General features: G+C 45.5%; 1 protein-coding gene across 1 annotated transcript in view; it reads right to left on the reverse strand.

Annotated features, from left to right (window-relative positions):
• TMEM171 (transmembrane protein 171) overlaps positions 1-20,000 on the reverse strand; it is a 112,612-nt gene that overhangs the window by 77,793 nt on the left and 14,819 nt on the right. Inside the window, exon 2 of the mRNA XM_085632341.1 lies at positions 14,249-14,335. The gene's annotated coding sequence lies outside the window, so the exon portion shown is untranslated. The remainder of the gene's footprint in view (positions 1-14,248; positions 14,336-20,000) is intronic.

Genomic DNA, 20,000 nt, shown 5'->3' on the forward strand with positions numbered 1-20,000 from the left:
TTCTAAAAATTAGGTTGCTATTCTAAAAAGCTAAGGAAGAACTGGCTTACACAGTAACAATTTAATATTGCATTTTGCATTTATAGAGTGCTCACTACCACAGATGAGGCGTTGAATCTCCTGCAAATGAGTAACTCACTACTCTGTGGAGCCTAGAGTTGGCTACTTAAAATGCTAGTTATACATATTTCAGTTGGTTGTATATTAGAAATTGTTAGATCAATTAGATACATGCTGTTTGTAGGTTAGAGTTAGTGGTTATTAGTATTTGTTGGAAATGTTTCAGGCATGGATAATTGCAGGGATTCTACTCAAGAACAGAACTATGCTTGGGACCATAGAGCAGCGACATGGAGGGACGGAGTCACCATACTACCTCAGTATCCATGAGCCCGAGTCCGACTAGCTATAGTGCTTCACTTGCCCTCCAAACATTCCCAGAGAAAAAAGTGAATTGGCACAACACTCTTGAGCTTCTAAGGGATCGCGGTAAAAAGACACATCCTTTTGCTCTCTCACGCGCACTTGTCCACAAGAAGACAAACAAGTGACACCTAGGAAGTTTAGAATATTGAAACTATCATGCTCCAAGATACAGTATTTTCTCCACAATTTGAAGACAAACACATACCAAAAATACTGTTAGCATGGTTAACGATCCATATACCATAAACAGCCCTGTCATGTTATACGACAGATTAGCCTAAACCCTCCCCCTTTCCTACTTAAGCTAAATGATTGTATATCAAAGATCTCTGGCGCTAGTGGCAGACCCCATACCTTAGCATATATAGATGGATGTTCTACATCTCAGCTGATGCAGTAATCTTGCCTCAGTACCTTTGCTCAATGTGTGTTTTGAACTCCTGTCCTCAATTATATGACAATACATGTTTGCTCACAAACAGCAGCTTCATGCTCGTGTTAGGTCTAGGTGCTAGTGACGGACCATGACCAGAGACCATAACAAGGGGCATTCCTGGTTGACTTAGTCTATGGTGTTCAGACTAAATCCCAGGAAAAGGACAGAACAGGAAAAACTATGCAGGTTCTGTGTGAAAATACAATGGTGACACAAAAGCGAGGACGTTTATATACTAACACATGCAAAGAAAAAGGCGTCCTACAACATGCACAACTAGGCTAACATCGGGATAACGACAATGGGCCATGCAGGAAATACACAACAAGATAGTGTTGCATTCTTGACAGTGTGTTTCTGATGTTAAGGCAAAAGAGTAGAGTCAAGTATGTGTGCCCTACCATAATTATTTGTCTTAGTGCACTATGTTAGCAAATGGGTATATTGTTGTAGTATATAGCTAAACATATTGGGACACTATTAGCCATGCCGGATCAGTGACACTACGAGGCAGAGTTCAGGAAGGTTTCTTGTAAGCCAGGACAGCTCTCACGGTAGAGATACCAATGGACAAAAAGGTGTACAAGCGCATGTTCAGGTTAGTAGATGTAGAAAATACCTGTGGGGCAATTCTTGGACATTAGGGAATGGTTTCCAGGTGGGGTCAAGCGCAAATTACAAGTACTAGAAAATTATAGCACTTGGGTTACATGGACAGACTCTGGGTCTGTTATTCAGTGTAAGAAGAAGTCTTATGTTATTCATGCTTGTTTTGAGAGTGCGGTGGTCAAAGCAAACTTTTTTGGTACTGATTTTTAATTGAGAGTTGTACTCTTCAGGTTGATTAGGTTAAGGAGAGTTTCCGGGTTTCTCTTGTGCCATTCACAGCATCCGTAAGTTAGGTCAACCGCGAGTCTGATGAATGGCAGCATTATGGTTTTGACTGGTCTGAAGGCATGCACAAGAGAGACCATTCCACGGGAGCGCAGTTAATTTTGGGCTATACCCAGGGTCAAATATCCCCAGCAGGTAGCCATGGCTGTATCCAGGAGCATCCGCCTGTGAAGGCAGCTACACTATCGACAAATAAGCTACTGCACCGTCTAGGTTAGAACATTGTTTTAGTCCGAAGTTTTTCATTATTTTGATGCTGTTAAAAAAAGGGTAGAAATACATCGTTATTGGTAAAGCCAACCCCAACCACTCCGGTAAGTTTTAAATACTTAGTTTTGCTTCCCCAGCCCAAACACTTTAATAAACATTTCTCAATAGCCTGATTTGCACATGTATGATACATTGTCTCTGTATATTGTGTGTGTGAGGTAAAGTGCTCTGACGCCCTACACGGATATGAATAGTGGTATAAAACAAATAAAATGCAGGTAAGAAACGGGCTAAGGAGAGATGAAGTGCGCTGTTGGAGGGTGGTAGTGAGGGAATCCTTGGAGGATTGGGGTCATGGGGGGGGGGGGGGGGGGTTGCACTGGGCGCCACCAGTGCTAAAGCTGGTCTGGACAAAAATCAGCACTAATACAGAGGCTTCTAGGTCCAAGACAGGCAGAAAAAGGGGGTGCAGAAAGTGAGAGCGGTGAGGAGGAGAGCATGTAGAGGAAAAGGAGAATGAGCGAAGTGATAAAGGGAGAGTGGGAGGTAAAAATAAAAACGAGGGGAAGCAAAGAATCAGAAAGAAATGACAAAGGAAGAAAGAAAAAAAAAGGGGGGGGAAAAAAAAGGGAGACGATATGGAGGCAGGAGAGGACAGGGAAAGACCAAGAGAGGTAAAGAGCAGATTTGGCTTAAAGAGAGACGTGGAGAAGAGGGCAGCCTTAGAGCACACATCCAGTGACTGCCTGGGTTGCCACGGGAAAAGGGGGCCACGCAAAATCAAAACTGGTACAATCACTCGCACAGGCTGCCAACTTGTTATTTCAAAATTTGTGGCACGTAGCAAATCTGGTTTCAAGTTATTACATGTTTACAACTGGATTCATAAATAAACTTTTGAAGTGACCGCACACAGCCTCGTTTCTATAGAATGGACCCACCAATGTTGAAACAGGGAGAAGAGGAAACCACAAGAACCTGCAAAGTGGCTTACTGTAAGAGATGATCAAGATCAAACGTCTCTAATGTGGCAGGCGTTATAGAGCGTCACTATTGACCCGAGGTAATAATGTAAAGAAAAGCTGTAAGGAATTAATGAGGGCCAACATAGTGAGCCAGCCATCAATGCCCCAAGGCACTAAGGAGAATCCATGGCCCCAGCAGCGACAAACCTCGGCGTTGCCGGGTAATGATGACCCTCAATGGCAGCAGCTTCAATGATCTAATTGAGCCTTAAGGGCCCCAAGAACTAATGAGCATAAATGTACCAACAACGAGCATTGGGTGCTGTCAAACAGTAATGACACTTGGTGTTGGCAGCATTAATGCGTTCCAATGCCCAAGCAATACTGGCACTTGCCATTCCGTCTAGTCCAAGCGCAGGGGAGTAGTTTATGTCCCTACCTTGCCCAAGGGATGATTGGTTGTCCCAGCCTGCTATGCCTTTTACCTTCCCCCAAGGGAAGGTGGGGGGTGAGGGGTCGGGGAGGAGTTTCCATCGGCCTCTGTAGCACCGCGATAGGGCAGGGGGGTGCATTGCATGCCCCTTCCCACAACGGAGATCAAGGGGAAAGAGGCGGTTTATAGCGTCCAGGCCTTGAAGCACCCAGGTCTTACCAAAGGTTGGGGGTTGGTTGTGTTCCATCCTACCTGCTTTGCCTGTTATCCCCTCCCCCCAAACAAATCCCCTCCCTGCAAGGGCTTAGGCATTTGTAGGATTACAAACCAGCACTTTTAAAATCCATTTAAGGGAGGCGGGTGGGCATGCCTGGTGCCGTGCTCTCTTTGACAACAGGTCACAGGGTAGCCGTCCACTGCCAGGGCCCCGCTACCCCCTGTAAGGTATGCAGGCGAAGGAGTACCCAGGCCACAGTTTCGAGCGGCAGACGCAGAACCAAGGCTGGTGTTCGTGACATATGCCCACCAGCCCCGTGGGGAGGCTGGGTCACACAAAAAGTTCCCAACTTTAAGCACGGAGGGAATGCAAGTGAATCGCAACCCCGTCCTCCATCCTTGGACAAGACGAGCCGAGACCCCCCTCGCCCCCCCCCTTCCCCCAGGATAGGTGTCGGCTATTTCAGTGCATTTTTATAATGAAAACAATGCCCATCTCAACACAGTGCAAAGAGGGTGACGGGGGTGGGGACGGAACAACCTCAAGGCTCGGACAGGCCAGCATTTTATTTAAAAACAATGTCGGGCTTTACCACCTAACAGAGCAGTAAAAACTTAAAGCTATACCTACCCACCCGCCTCTCTTAAATGTATTTTAAAAGTGCTGGTTTCTAATTCTACAAATGCCCAACATTCTTACTATGTTTTTAAACCTTAAACATTGGGAAAGATTTAAAAAAATAAAAGTAATGCTGAACTAGGACTTTGTTTTGCTCGTACCAGCCTTGTGGATACAAAGTCGAAACAATATGTCACGGTTTTGAACAAGGACTTCTTGACACGTTCCTGAAGGAAAACAAAGTAAACATTGCAATGCACGAGACGGACAAAAAGCCTACGCCTGCATTAGAAGGAGACATTTCATTGTAAAAACCCTGTGCATGATTTGCAGGGGAAGAGGAAAAATTGAGGCTTGCAAAAGGGACCCCTGCTTGCTGCTCCCTCTTCCAGGAAGACCCCATCCAGGGAGCGGCAGTCGGGCCCCGTTCGAGAGAGGAGAGCCAACCTGGAGTGCCAGCAGGAGGTGGTATCGCAGCAGCAGAAATCAAGTATAAAAGAAAATGTGTGTGCGCGGGGGAAGGGGCACATGAGGAGTGTGTACAAGCGCCGTGCCCAATTCCTGCCTGGCAACTTGTGGACATTCAGGGGGTGATCCTGGTGGTCCACTCCTGGTAAAATGCTGTCCCTCAAGCAATGATGGTAATTTTTGGCAACTTCTAGGCATTAATGGCTAAATGCCCATCTCTGGTAACATTATTGCTCTGAAAGAATGGTAGTAATTCCTGGCATATTGTACGGATTCGTAGTATGATAGAACACTACACTGGCAAAATACTGGCCTTAACAGAATGGTGGTCATTCTTGACATATTGTGAGCATACATGGCACAGTGGTGCCCACCCACATGGCACAGTGGGAGGGTCCTAGTAGTATAGGGAACGTCTTGGCATATTTTGGGGTTCCAGCAGGGCCTGGGAATTCAAAGCAGCCCTGGGAAGTTTGTAAGACCAGCATTCCCCCCCCCCCCCCACCACCTGCGGCGAGGGGGGGTGGTTGCAGGTGTGAAGCACTGCTTCATTTGTTACTGGGGGCTGATATGGCACCGCTGCAAAACCATCCCTCACCCCTTCCAGCCTCCCGGGTAAATGCCCGATGCCCGCTACCGCCAGTTTCCAATGGTGCCCAACTTTGTCATAATATTCATCTTGGCAAAATAGTGAGATTACATAAAAGACTCAGATAATCAATGGTAGAATAATAGTTCTGGTACTAATGATGGACCTATTGTGAGATTCCATGTACCCACAAATGCTATAATTAAAATGGTAATTTATGACATATTGTGGACACGTATTGCACTGTGGTACCCACCTTAGCACATTACTCTGAATTAATGAAGGAAATATCCAACATATTGTGGGCTGCCACAATAAACTTCAAGCAGGTTCTCAGAGGAAGCAGTGACCATGCATAATGTGTACACTAGTGCGCATGTTTAGCTGACCCTGCTTCAATAACGACAGTAACGTCTTCGCGTTACCCAAGGTTCAGAGAGAGGGATGGGAAGGTGAAACCTGAATGTGCAGGGGCAGTGCGTCCATAGGTGCGCCAGAGCATTGCTTCCCTCCCCCTTCGCGACAGCCGTCGCACAGTTTTTTTGTTGTATTTGTGAATTTAAATGACCTGGGCCGGCAGGGACTTCTCACCACGGTCGGGACATCGGATAAAGTACCATGGGCTGTTCCAAGAGTGATGATTAACAGCCACCCAATGAAGTTAAGCATGCATGTCAGTTTGGCCGGTTCGTTTTTCACGGCCAATCTGACATGCATACTTCAGCTCTCCTCATCCTATGCTCTTCAGTGAGAGGAGGTAAAATCAACGCAGCCTCCTAGTCCCTATGTGAGCACTGTGTCTGCCTGCCCTATCCAATTCGGGTACTGCTGTTATGCCATTCACTCATACAAACATGAAAGCAGCATCAGGATTGGTTTAATTGGCCGTTGACAATATCGCACTTCTCCCGGACTCCCCCGCCCTCTGCACCAGACACTGTTCCCTGCGCCTCCTTTCACCTGCTACATGGCTTCATACCAAGGATTAGCGCTTCTACAGCCGTTCCATTAAACACTCTCCCTGGGACCCCCCCTCCCCAAAGGTAAAAAGAAAACAACCAGCAGAGTAAAGTGCAAAAGGATATGATGGAGGTGCTTTTAGCAAATCACAGCTGTGCGAACGGTGAGTGTTTGCGCTTTCTTGGAATGTGGAGGCGTGGGAGAGGGAATACCATTTAAACCCGGTATAATTCAATAAAGAACCAAGTACTGGAGGAAGGGCGGGCACTGGAAACACCGATTTTGTGGAGGTGATAATGAAAAATTCAGCCTCTGCCCTACGGGCAGGCAGGAGTGAATGAGAGTTAGGTCGGAGGGGGCGTCTTCATCAGTAGCAGGATAGTGCAATCACTCTGGGGCAGGTTTTTGGGGAACAAAATAAACCTGGTGCTGGGGGTCACATTGACAATACCATGCAGATGTGAATGCCGACATGGATGTCTGTAGTCCATGCAGGCCTCTGTCCCAGCGCTTGCTGCTGTTTGCAGTGATTTTTCGAGCTAATCACTCACCGGTAAGAACAGTGACGAGGTGGTGGTTTGAATTCATTACAACGGGCCTTTTGTTCGTAATCCCTCGCACCACAGGCAAGTCTGGTGGCAGCGCAGTGCAAAGAAGTAATGTCACCACCATGCTACACACCAGTGTGCACGTCCCCAGATCTTCACTGTGTCCCAAAAGAGCCATTTTATTGAATTCCTGATTTACCCATCTACGTTAGCCCTTCTATCTATTCTAAATTATTCCATTGTGAAAACTGCAACATTCATATTCTGTGCAATTCTTTGGGGATTGTGCTTTTTAGCATCCCAAAAAACGGCATCCCCCCCTCCCCACCCATCAAGTGCAGCCCACCACTCAGAAACCTCACCAGCCGCTACATGGAATTAAATGTATAGTTCTTTGGGGCATTCCATGCCACCAGCGCATGTCAACCGCTACGTGCCTATACCACTGACCTCTGGCTTGCAAGCTCTCCCCTCTTATGGCTACTGAAACTCCCCCTAGGGCTCACGTTTCTAGCCGTCCTAGCCCCTCTACCATGCTACCAGCACATGCCAACAGAAGCGTCCCCAAACCTTTAACCTCCTGCCCACAAAATCTTCCCTCCCTTATGGTTATTGAAACTCCTGCAAGGGCTCACGACACTGGTAGACTTAGCCTCACCACTAGGCTACCAGCACATTCCATCAGAATCGCTCCCATACCATCGGCCCCCTGCCCGCAAGAGCTTCCCTCTTATAGGGGTACTGATACTCTCCACCGCAGAGCTACCACACTAACACTGAGCATCCACAACTCCATTCTGGATCTAAAGAACCTCCTGCACCTCACCGAACTCTCTTTCTCGAATCTCAGGCTCTCGCAGAACTCTACCCCCCTTACTCAGAGCCCCTCCTTTACCCATTATCACTATCCCGTAGACACCTGCGCCCCGGCAAGCAGCCTTGCCACCTCTCGGAGTAGGAAGTTCTGGCCCTCCTCCTTACCTACCCCCGTCATGCCTAGACCTCTCGGAGGAAGAAGTTGTAGACCTCCTCATTAGCTATGAATCTGCCCTGACAAACCCATGCCCCTCAGACCTGAGTGACGAACACCCTATCCGCACGGTTGCAACAAACCCCAACAGATCAGCAACCCTCCGCAACAGAGGAGTGGTCAATAGCAACCTTACCCACGACACACACTCCGACCCCCCACTATCCGGCCTCCTAATTAACTGCCGCTCAGCAGTAAAGTATACCTCTGATGTCGCCGATCTCATCCAGAGCCAAAAATCGGACTTCGCGATCTTGACTGAATCTTGGCTCAATGAATCCTCATTGCACTGCCTAGACCTCTTCGCCCCGCCCAATTACAACATCGTAAGGCTGGACAGGCAATTAAAAAAAAGGAGGGGGGGGGGGGGGGGGAGGCATTGCCTGCATCTACCGCTCTAACCTCCTTGTTACTGAACTTCTGGTTGATCCTACAGACTCCTGCGAATACCTTGCACTCTCCACTTGCAACACCACCACCCAACTGTGCAGACTGCACATCTTTCACCATCCCCCTGGCAAGAATGACACCTTCACGGACTACCTCATGGAAATCATCACAGCCAAGACTTCCTCCAACTCGAATGACATTTTCCTTGGTGACTTCAACTTGCACTGGAAGGACCCCAAGGACCCTCAGGTCAACGCCATCAGAGACTTCCTGGCCGACCAAGCTCTTACCCAAGCCTGCGCACTCCCTACTCACTCGAAAGGCGCCACTCTAGACTGGATCATCACTAAGGAATCAGCGGTCAAACTTATCTCTATAGACCTATGTGATTGGTCTGACCACCTCACTATCACTTTCCTGGCACCCACAAGACATGGACACCACAACCCGCGATTCCCAAACGATGGGTTAGAAACACCAAGAACCTTGATCACGGTAAAGTGGCTGCGTTCTGTGAGACAGACCCCCCCCCCAATTTCACTTCAGTCAACAACCTCACTGAACATTATGCCTCAACAATATCCGACATTCTCGATGACCTTGCTCTGTGAAAACTAAAAAGCACCCGGATCAAAGACAGGAATCCCTGGTTCAACGGATCCCTCAACAAGGAGAAGAGATCCATTCAGCAGCCAGAATGTAACTGGAAACAGCACCCGTCAGCAGCCCATCTAAAACCTCTCCACCAGGACAGAAATGCCTACAATAGGAAAATCCTCAACTAAAAAAAAAAAAAAGAATTGTTCAGAACAGCACGCAAAGAATAGACCTCGCAATCTATTCGATTTGGTCAAACACCAATCCAACAAACTAGCAAAAACCTCCAAAGAAACTCCTAAATCTCTGATATCATGCGAGGAATTTTCCTCCTTCTGTGACAAAATCTCGGCCATAGAAAATTAACTTAAATCCACAACTTTCTCCCAAACTCCGTCGGCTTAACCTCTTCTCTCTCCGCACTGCCCGCCCAGACTTCACCCAAAAACCAAGCGCACAGGTCTAACTTTAAAGTCTATGATAAACACTATCTCGAAAATTCTATCCTCCTTAAATCCGAACAATAACCTCAATGATCCTCTCCCCTCTAACTGCCTAGCCGCCGCCTCTCAGGCTATCTTCCCTTATTGGACTGCAATAATCAACGCTTTCCTCCCACAGGCACTGATACCGGACTCTTAAAGCTGGCCAAGTCGCCCCCATCTTAAAAATCCTACGCTGGATCCTGCTTCCCCAGACAATTATAGACCTATATTTAACATATCACTCCTAGCCAAAGTGCTGGAGAAATGTGTGCCACGGCAGCTGAGCCTACACATCACCAACTTCCACCTACTAGACTACTTCCAATCCGGGTTCAGACCTGGACAGCACTGAAACCACCCTCCTCCACATCGTCGATGATGCCCTCCAAGCCCTTGACCAAGGCAAAACTGGTCTCTTTATCCTCCTAGACCCATCCTCAGGCTTCGATACGGTTAACCACGAAACACTCCTTGAACGCCTCAAACTCAGGATGGGTTTGGATGGCACCGTTCTTGAATGGTTTAGGTCCTTCCTCCAGAATCACTCACAGAGAGACCTAATCAAAAGATAACCTATCCGCTCCCTCTCCGATCATGGTTGGAGTCCCCAAGGATCAACCCTGTCCCCTACCGTCTTCAATCTTTACCTTGAACCGCTCACAGAGGTGCTACGCACCGCCAATTTCTCCTACCACATGTATGCCGATGAGACACCGATCTACATTAAAATCTCTTCTCCGGAGGACATATTCTCCCTGAATGAGGCCTTGAAGCTGACTGTTTGGCTCACCTCTAACCAGCTCAAACTGAACGCAAAAAACCCAGAGTTTCTTCTAATCTCCCCACCCACAACCAATCCAGACATCCAGGAATGAATCAAGGCTATTACAGTGCTAAACTGCCCTCCTACCATTGTGGAGTCTGCTAAATCCCTTGGAATAACCCTAGAAGGAAGCTTGAACACGCATGGAATAACCCTAGAAGGAAGCTTGAACACGCATGGCCATATCAACTCGATGGCCAAAACTGCCAAATTTCACCTGAGTAACCTAAGAAACCTGAAACCTTTCCTCAACACTCCCGGCCTGAAAACGGCAATCTGGGCACTAGTCTACAGACTAGAATATGGATGCTCTACTCTCGCAGGTCTACTCAAGAACTCTCTGGGCCCATTGAAAGCCTACCTCAACGCCGCTGCCAGACTCTTAATCGGTTCAAAGAAATTCAACCACATCTCTCCCCACCATAAAGCTCTGAACTGGCTTCCTCTCGAGGCCAGAATCCAACTTAAGCTGGCCTGCATCACTCAAGGCTCTATACTCCAATTCCCCTGCATTTCTCGCCCAGAAACTTGTGATATCCGGAGGAGCCAGAAACTCCCGGTCTGCCAGAGACCGTTTGCTCCAACCAGCTCGCTTACCGGGAAAAAAAAACAAAACAAAAAAAAACTACAATCTCTAGGGCCGCTCCAGGAATATGGAACGCTCTCCCGCCTGCCATCAAAAGACTTTCATCTTTGGCACGCTTTAAAAAGGAGACCAAAACTTTCCTAATGGGCAAATTCCTCACCTAACAATCGCATTACAATCACCTCAGCGACCTTGTTCCACCCACCATTACGGCATTATCCATGGCTTTTCCGGATACCTTCCAGGCACTTCTGGGCATACCACCCGCGTGTTGAGACTGCTTGCATTTCTTGTATAATGCATCTACCTGTTTTTATCCCAATGGTATCCTCCCCTCCTAAGTCTTTTGTATACCACCCGTCAATCATGTAAAGCGCTCCAATACCCTCACGGGTCTGGTACGCGCTCTATAAAACGTTAAAATAAATAAACATTACATGCCTCTGTATTGAATATCAGACGTTACCATGCAGTCATTTACAATGTGGTACGTTACAATTAGGGATCCCCGTTTCGGTTTTTACTGATTTTAACAGTTAAATACAGACATAAAAGATTGTGATTTCTGTCTATATTTATTTTTAACAGTAGAAATATGCAGGTAATTTGGCTTCTTTTGTGCGACTCTTCAGGCTGAGGTTAACGACTTTTAGGCCAATAGCTGTACATATTGGCAGCATAGGGAGTTACTAAACTCAATTTGATTTGCTTAAATTACAGCATACATGTTAATATGCTCATTTTTAAATGTGGGTTTATTATATTATTTTGAGCTGTGTAATGTGCTAAAACCTGAAAGGCATCGAAGTAGGAGTGCACATTTATCCATTAAGTGTGAAAATATTTGTTATCACCTCATCTGTTCACAAATCAAATATGGATGAATACCAATAAGTTGGCCATAAAAATAAATATGGATATACAGACGGAAAAGTAAAAAAAAAAAAGAAAAAAAAAAATACATAACAGGGAGCCCTAATTACAATGTGTTTTTTACAACACACTGTACCTTTACAACGCGTTGCTTTACCACGTTGTACTTTACCGTGCAAAAGTGCTGATTCGTACAGCAGCTGCCTCCGTGCTCTCTAAAACAAAGGCAGAGTAAGATTGTTGGGAACCGTGGCCTCCCAGTAATTAGCAACAACGTCCTCTCTTCTCAATTAAAGAAAGATTGCGCAACATTATAACTTAAACAACAACCTGAAGCAACCCAAAAGCATCAGCACCATTCTTTGACGAGAGAGGACCTTGTTGAGATATATACACACATACATATGTTAGCTAGTAGTGGTTGTCAGTAGTGGTTGTCACTAGGTAGTTATAGTTCGGTCTGCTTTTCCATAGACTGAGGTATATATATACACCTTGGCTCGGCAAACAGCGGCACTCATTTGAGTAAACATCGGATCCAGCTGCCGGATTGAGATTAACCAATGCATGATGGGAATGGCAGTCTCATACATGACTACTTTCCTATCGCAGCAGGATCAGCTGACCTCCCACCAATGGGAGCGCCATAGGAGACTCTAAGGAGGGAGGAGGTGATTGTATGGTTTAGCAGTAGCACCTAAGGAAGGCGGTCATGCCGAAATGCATTGTGCCATTACTGCAACCGATGAATAAAGAGCTTCCCGAAGATTGCCCCGCTGTGTCCTTGTGGTTGCTTTCCAGGAGGTGGCCTTTGGTGATATATATATATATACACATATATACACACACACACACACACACATATATATACACAAAATGTGTATTTGCAGGAAAAATGCCCCCACCCCCTCCCTTTTTATATATACACATTTTTTGTAGATGTTTTGGGGAAAACCCTAAAAGTCTCTTATTTTAAAATGTATATATAAATATTTTAAACCGACTCCCCTACCGCTCAATTCTAATTTTAAAAATAAGTCCCAAACTACTCTGAAAAAAAAGCTATTCTTACATGCTACACATCCCTTAAACCATTTGACTACTTCCTTTACCCCTATCCATTCCTGAACTCTAAAAACCTCTTACCAACTTGAGTCCAACCTTTTCCTTAAACCTAAAAAGCCCTTATTGCCCCTTAACCCTACTAACCCCTAGAACCCAAAACCCCTTTACCACCTTTTACTCACCAATCTCTTACACAACTCCTGACCACCTTTTACTCCTATCCATCCCTTAAACCTAATAAACCCTTATTATGCTTTTACCCCATCCAATAACCAATATTTGCAACTTTTTAATGCTGCAAGTATTATGGCACCCTCCTTCTTAACAAGTACTTTTGGGTCTCTAGATCACAGTGCCCAAACTGTGAAACTTTTGCAAACACTGATTATATATAAACAACTCACCTGTTTGGTAAAGTACCACGGTGTAAAGGTACCTTACTGCAATGTACTTACCTGAGTGCCAAAGACTGTGTGGTAAATTGGCTGCATTAAATAAAACATTGTGCTAAGGGGTACATATCCCCTGTAGTCATAAATGGCCCACCTCTCCAAGTCTTAGCCAAGGGCCAATAGATTTACTTTTGCCGGGGGGGGGGGGGCATAGGTTTATTATTTCCCTCCCCACCCTCTTTCTTAAGGGGTACGTTTTTGCCTCTAGATCACAGAGCACAAACTGTGAAACTTGTTCAAACTTTGATAACATTCAGCAAAAACGGACACTTATTCTTCATCAGCGCCAGGATACCCGTGGGGCGATAGTGCGCTCTATAAGTTTGTTTTACATTACATTTCATAATTTTTGCCAATGTTTACGAACCACGGTGGAACTATAGCAAACTTACGCACTCCCAACACAGTTTACTTTTGAGCTCATAATCCAAACATGAGAGTAAAAATACACCACAATAAATTAAAGCAAGCATTACCTGATTTGGTAATTTGGTGTACTTTCATTAAGAGATTCTTTGGGTATTTATGACTAAAGTCTAAGAGAACTTTCATGTGTCAGACCCCCTCTCCTCCCACCCCCCCAGAAACATATTCGGGCCCCCCATTATCCTGCCAACGCTAGATGACACCCCGATTTTATATGTGCGTGAAGGATGGTGCATTGCACACCGTAATCACAATAGTGACGAAGCTCTGCAGAGATGGTTTGCACAGACGGTCTACACCCGCAATCGTTTAAGGACCAGGACTTGTTTTTCATCATTAAACGGACCCACAGCGAGAAAGAGTAAAAAGAAACGAGGGAAAGAGTAAAAAGAAACGAGGGAGCATGAAAGACCGAAAACAGTGACAAAGCATGGATGAAAAAGAAACTGGGATAAAGAGATAGGGAGAAAAAGTGTATAGTAGTGGAAGAACAGGTTGGAAGTGAAACCAGAACCAGGCAGGGTTGGCATTTGGTAACCTTGGCATTCAGCAGCTCCAACAGTAGGTCTAAGAACAATGCGGGGCCCTTGAGCAGAGGTTTGTTTTCCTAAATTAAGCACTGGAGCAGAAGAGCTCTGTGCAAACATGACCGCGGCTCAATACTTCACAAGACGCCAACAATGAAATCTTTTTTAAAACGGCATCCTTCACTTCGGGAAAAGCTGCATCAGAACTCTCCTGAATGAACTGCTCCTACCTCCCAGAAGAGCGCCAGGCGATTCCTCCCGAGTCTCCCACTTGGGCGGTGGCAAGTGTTCGTCAAACGCAGGCAACCCAGTGTCATCTGTGAAGAGAAGCACGCGACAACGTAAGAACACGAGTGGAGACATTTCATGCAAAGAAAAAACATTTCATTGAGTAACAATTTGGACGCAATGATCGAGGCCGAAAGAACAAAGGTGTGTCCGGGCAATGGAAAAACACCGGCCTCGGAGCCCGTGCAACTTCTTGGTTGCGTCCTGGTACACCGAGAGCACGTGGCGGGGGGGAGGGGGGGTTACCGAAGGCCCCTGCAGCCATCGCGGAGCAGAGAGACCCCATTCACCCGAGGCAAGCCAATATATGTGAGAAATGGGAGTGTCAGCCAGGATCCTCGGGCGCGTTCTGGGTCCCCGTCATTTGAAAAAATATATATATATATATTACCCACTGATCAACGCAGCTAGCATAACGTATAACGTTTTCAATCAGGCAACGCCCTTCAGATTCCCAAGGCTCTCACTTTAGGAAGATCAGGATTTTGTTTTCTAACAGCGCTTTCGCATAAGAGAAGTAGGTATGCATGTAAAGCAAAAAAAAAAAAAAAATGGATATAAAGAACAGACATCTAAGCCAGCGCTTCCTAAACTTTAGAAACCTGACCGCATTTTTAGAATGACAAACTTTACTGAACCACCCAGCTTAATTGGGGCGGTTGATTGCTTAATGTAACTATAGAATCATGCGGTGGTAGCACAGTGTCATTTACAGACATTTTCCATTGAAATGGCCACTAAATGTGCACAAATATAATTGTACTGATAAAACTATATTGCATACAAATGATAAATGTATGGGAATCAGGTTTCAGTGAATATTTGAATTTGTGCATAAGCAAGGTGTCTTCAATTCTTTTGAGGCTATGCAAATCTGTTTCCTTTACACTTCGGAAATACAAAAGAGTGCTTCATTTTTGCTTTCCTAACTGTAAATGTGCTGCTGAAGGTGTACAGTTCATTTACAGGTATTTACATGATATTGTGTTACACAAAAAATACATCCTACATCCTCTCCATTCACATTCTCTGTACCCCAGGACGTTTGTCACACAGCTCACTTCACTTTTCTTTCTTTGACTGCAAAGTTAGAAAATGTAAACACCAATTCCCATGCAGGGTCACAAAAGAGGCCCCAGCAGCAGGGGGACTCCAGAGTTTCATGTTTTGGAGGGGCTCCCTCACCCTCTAAGTTAGGCCATTCCACGCCTTGCAGAATGCTTGCAATGACATGGAATAAGAAATAGTTAAACACTCAGGAAAGCCACTCTGCTTTTTCCAGCAGGCCCCTGCAGCTTAGGCTGAGGTGAAACCCCAAACCCGGTCCTAGGATGCTTGTTTCCAGTCCAGGGAGGACCTGGCTTGGAAGTTCGGGCTGGACTGTTCCCATGAGGCACAGGGTCAAGACTGATTTGTAGGGGTGGGTGGAATTTGCGTAATTGCGTTACGCAAATCTCCGCGAAACGGTAAAAAATCTCCGCGAACACGCAGAAATTCCGCGAACACGCGGAATTGCTTGTTCGCGATGCTTTTTTCCTGTTCGCAATTGCTGTTTGCGTGCTCGAGGAGAAATATCTCGCGAACATGCATTTTGAGAACGCGAACAAGCAAAAATTTCGCGAAAAGCAGACTTTTGAGCAATTTCGCGTTCTCCGCGGAACGCGAAATTACGCAAATTCCGCGAGCGGAACGGAATTTGCCGCCCAGGCCTACTGATTTGCATATGGCCAGGTCTAAACTGGGGTGGCATGGGGAGCAAAAGAATGATGGATTTAACCCAGATCTCGACTGGGGGTGAATGTTTTGTTCTGCATTCCGTCCATCAATTGTGTGGCTTTTGCTTTCTCGCCCCGAGTGCGCCGGGTATGCCCAGACGTGGGTCCCGGGCTCACTGTGCCACTGGAGTCAAGCTATCCTGGCTGATGACGGCTGATAGCCAGAAACCGGTCCTAGGATGCTTGTTTCCGGTCCAGTGAAGACCTGGCTTGGCAGATAGGGCTGGACTGTTCCCATGAGGCACAGGGTCAAGACTGATTTGCATATGGCCAGGTCTAAACTGGGGTGGCATGGTGAGCAAAAGAATGATGGATTTAACCCAGATTTCTTGACTGGGGGGTGAAGGTTTTGATTTGTTCTGCATTCCGTCCATCAATTGTGTGTCTTTTGCTTCCTGGCCCCCAACCCTTCAGCAGGCCCACACAGAGCCCTAGACCAGTGAATATCTGTGTGACTTGGGAATCCCCTCATCACATTTTGCAGAGGGCCCCATCATTTTGCGTTATGCCACTGTTCCCATGTAAAAACATTTTTTTCAAAAACATTAGCAGCAATTTCTCAGAAGACATAGCCTGACATTTGGCCTCTAAAGCGCAGCAAATATGATCACATACATTTTGAATTTAAAGGCATCTTTAAATACTTCAACTTTCCCAACCCACCAAAATCGTTCCAACCAACAGTTGGTAGCGACCCAGATTTTGGGAAACACTGATCTAAACAGCAACGCTAGTACTAGGGGTTGCGGAGGTGCTGCAGTCCCACCAGAAGGCCTGGATGGAGGTCAGCTGCAAACCAGGTGGTTGATTTGCATCTGAAGAGTTTTTTTTTCCTTTCTTATTTAGTGATTAGCAGTTTTTAGAAAACATGGACTAGACCCCAGGAGGTTAAATAGTTCTTTACAAAGTGTAAAGTTGCCAAGTACAGATCGATCACAATGGAAAAACAGAAACATCCCCAATTACATAGAGAGGCTGCCCTAAAAGGTGGAAATGCACAAGAGTATTTCAACACAACATATTTAACAAAACATTTAAGTAATAAAGCACACAATATGGTATCTGTGACTGAGAAAAACAGCACAGACTGAAGCATATTACATTATGGGAGATGCTCTTTTTGGAAAAGCCATTTTTTTTAGTTCTTTTTTCAAGTTTTCATAACAATGGAATGTCCTTTTGACTGGTGATATATCCAGAATACGGTTGCTTAGCTTTTTTCCCCTTTGTGAAAGCAGGAGTTTCCAGACAATGGATTTCCAAACTCCTAAGTGACCCTTTACCATCGGAAATCGACAGTTTGTGAGTGAGGTATTTTAGAGAGCCAGTATGTATTGCTTCTCTATAACGCAGACTAATTTGAGGAAGCCTCTTGCCTTTTAGGGAGCCAGTCAAGTGGAGGTAATGAAGATGAGATGTGATCACATTTCTTCCTACACGTGGTCAGTCTGGCAGTGGTCTGAAGAGAAGCTTTGCGCGGGGCTTAGTGCCATTTCTTAGTGCGTCTCCATGGTCTAATCTTGGGAACATGAGAGACTGATTTGCCATCTTTAAATCTCCTACTAGGATGAGGGAGTTTTATTCCTCAGAGAAGCCCTAACTGGTACTATGTCCCTTTTTACCAGAACATGAGGGGGAAGTAGAGGTTGTAGGTTAGGTTCACCCTCCACTAATACGATTATCAAAAAACTACCTGAACAGGTCAAGTAAACAGGAACCTAACCAGGAAGAACAAATGGTGTCGGAAACAATTTGATCCTGAAGAACACCGATTGGAAAGAAAGTGAAGGATTATCTCTTTCTATAGTCCCCTCACTCACCAGGGTTTCCCCACGGTGACATGCTTCATCATAGGGGTCCTCCCAGTCCTCTACGGACTGAGGCGTGCTACGACTTGCGGTGTTACGTAGGAGCACTTAAAAACTGTGGACTATGTGTAGTGTAAGTGAAGAGGTGGTGGAGTGGGATAATTAAAATAATCAGCTAGTGGGCTAAGAATAAACTTTATTAGTGCTCTAAGCTGAAAAAATTAAAAACGGGGTAATATGACAAGGAAACCTAACTGTAATGGAAAGATGTGCCTAGCATATGTTCTGGTCAACTAGTTTCAAGCTTCCCCAGCTCTTCGTCAGGACTACACTGGGACCAGCCCAGTGTCGAGAAACTTGCCACTCCTAGTTAACCTGAATTAGGTGCAATAAGTGTGATGCCACAATTATAAGGCATGCGTTTTAAAATACATACGTAATGTACGTCAGCACAATGGTTTAGAAAAAAGCAACACTGTGCTTCATGGTCACCGGAGGGGATGCGGCGATCTCGTACATTTGTACGTCGAACCCCGCATACAATGACACCTAATGGAAGAATGCGGTCCGTGAGGTTTGGCTTCCATTACGAGATCGCCGCATCCCCTCCGGTGACCATGAAGCACAGTGTTGCTTTTTTCTAAACCATTGTGCTGACGTACATTACGTATGTATTTTAAAACGCATGCCTTAAAATTGTGGCATCACACTTATTGCACCTAATTCAGGTTAACTAGGAGTGGCAAGTTTCTCGACACTGGGCTGGTCCCAGTGTAGTCCTGACGAAGAGCTGGGGAAGCTCGAAACTAGTTGACCAGAACATATGCTAGGCACACCTTTCCATTACAGTTAGGTTTCCTTGTCATATTACCCAGTTTTTAATTTTTTCAGCTTAGAGCACTAATAAAGTTTATTCTTAGCCCACTAGCTGATTATTTTAATTATCGCACTCCACCACCTCTTCACTTACACTACACATAGTCCACAGTTTTTAAGTGCTCCTACGTAACACCGCAAGTCGTAGCACGCCTCAGTCCGTAGAGGACTGGGAGGACCCCTATGATGAAGCATGTCACCGTGGGGAAACCCTGGTGAGTGAGGGGACTATAGAAAGAGATAATCCTTCCCTTTCTTTCCAATCAGTGTTCTTCAGGATCAAATTGTTTCCGACACCATTTGTTCTTCCTGGTTAGGTTCCTGTTTACTATGTCCCTTTTGTCATCACGTGGATGAGCATTTGGAGATTCAAGTTTTTGTTTAGGAAGAAATCTACTGATTTTGCACAATCTACAAATATCAGGTTTACAGTCCAGCCCCGCCATGGTGTTGAACCATTCTTGTGTGGGCCTGGTGTTTTTATGAAGGGTAATCGGGAGAAAAAACAAATTATTGGAGTTCAATTAACTTGGTGTCAAGTCACCCACAAATGAGTGGGTGTTAGAGTCTGAGCTATTGATTTGGAGTCATTCAGAGAGCAAATGGTAGAGATATTTTTCATCCACTCAGAGTACGTATTTTCATGCTTTTTTTTAGTAGAGTGGCAGGAGGTGCTATGTGCAGATCAAATGCAGAGTCCAGGTAGGCAGGCTGGAATCTTATGGTACTTCTTGTTTTCCTACATAGGAAGTACACCAACTCTAAAACAACAGCATTTATTCCCATTCCTACATTGAAAAATGTGAGAATGTTCGAGTTGTTGGCCATGAGAAACATGTCTGACGGGTCTAAAAGAAGTGGAAGACTTGAATCTCCTTTGTCTAGTATGTGTAGTGCATCATCATGGCTTGTAGAATTTATGACTCATTGCTGCAACCTGCCCTTAATCCAGATGGGTCTCATCTAACAATTCATTATCAATGATCAACTGTTTCCCTTGCCTGTCCATGCAGCTCTCCAAAACTTTGGCCTGAAAGGTTTTGTTAGACACTGGTCAAAGTAGTTCACATCCTTGGTATCCGTCCCAATTTTCTGAGCCTTGGTTTGACTTGGTCCACCTTGAGGCAGTCTGATACCTCACCCCAGCAAAGGGGACATTATTCAGCATTATCCAGCAATTAGTCACAGAGGGTCTGATTTTTTGAGGAAACAGAATTCGCAGTCTGAGAAGTGAG

The sequence above is a fragment of the Triturus cristatus genome, chromosome 2_1 (assembly GCF_964204655.1).
Source record: "Triturus cristatus chromosome 2_1, aTriCri1.1, whole genome shotgun sequence".
NCBI classification, from domain to species: Eukaryota; Metazoa; Chordata; class Amphibia; order Caudata; family Salamandridae; genus Triturus; species Triturus cristatus.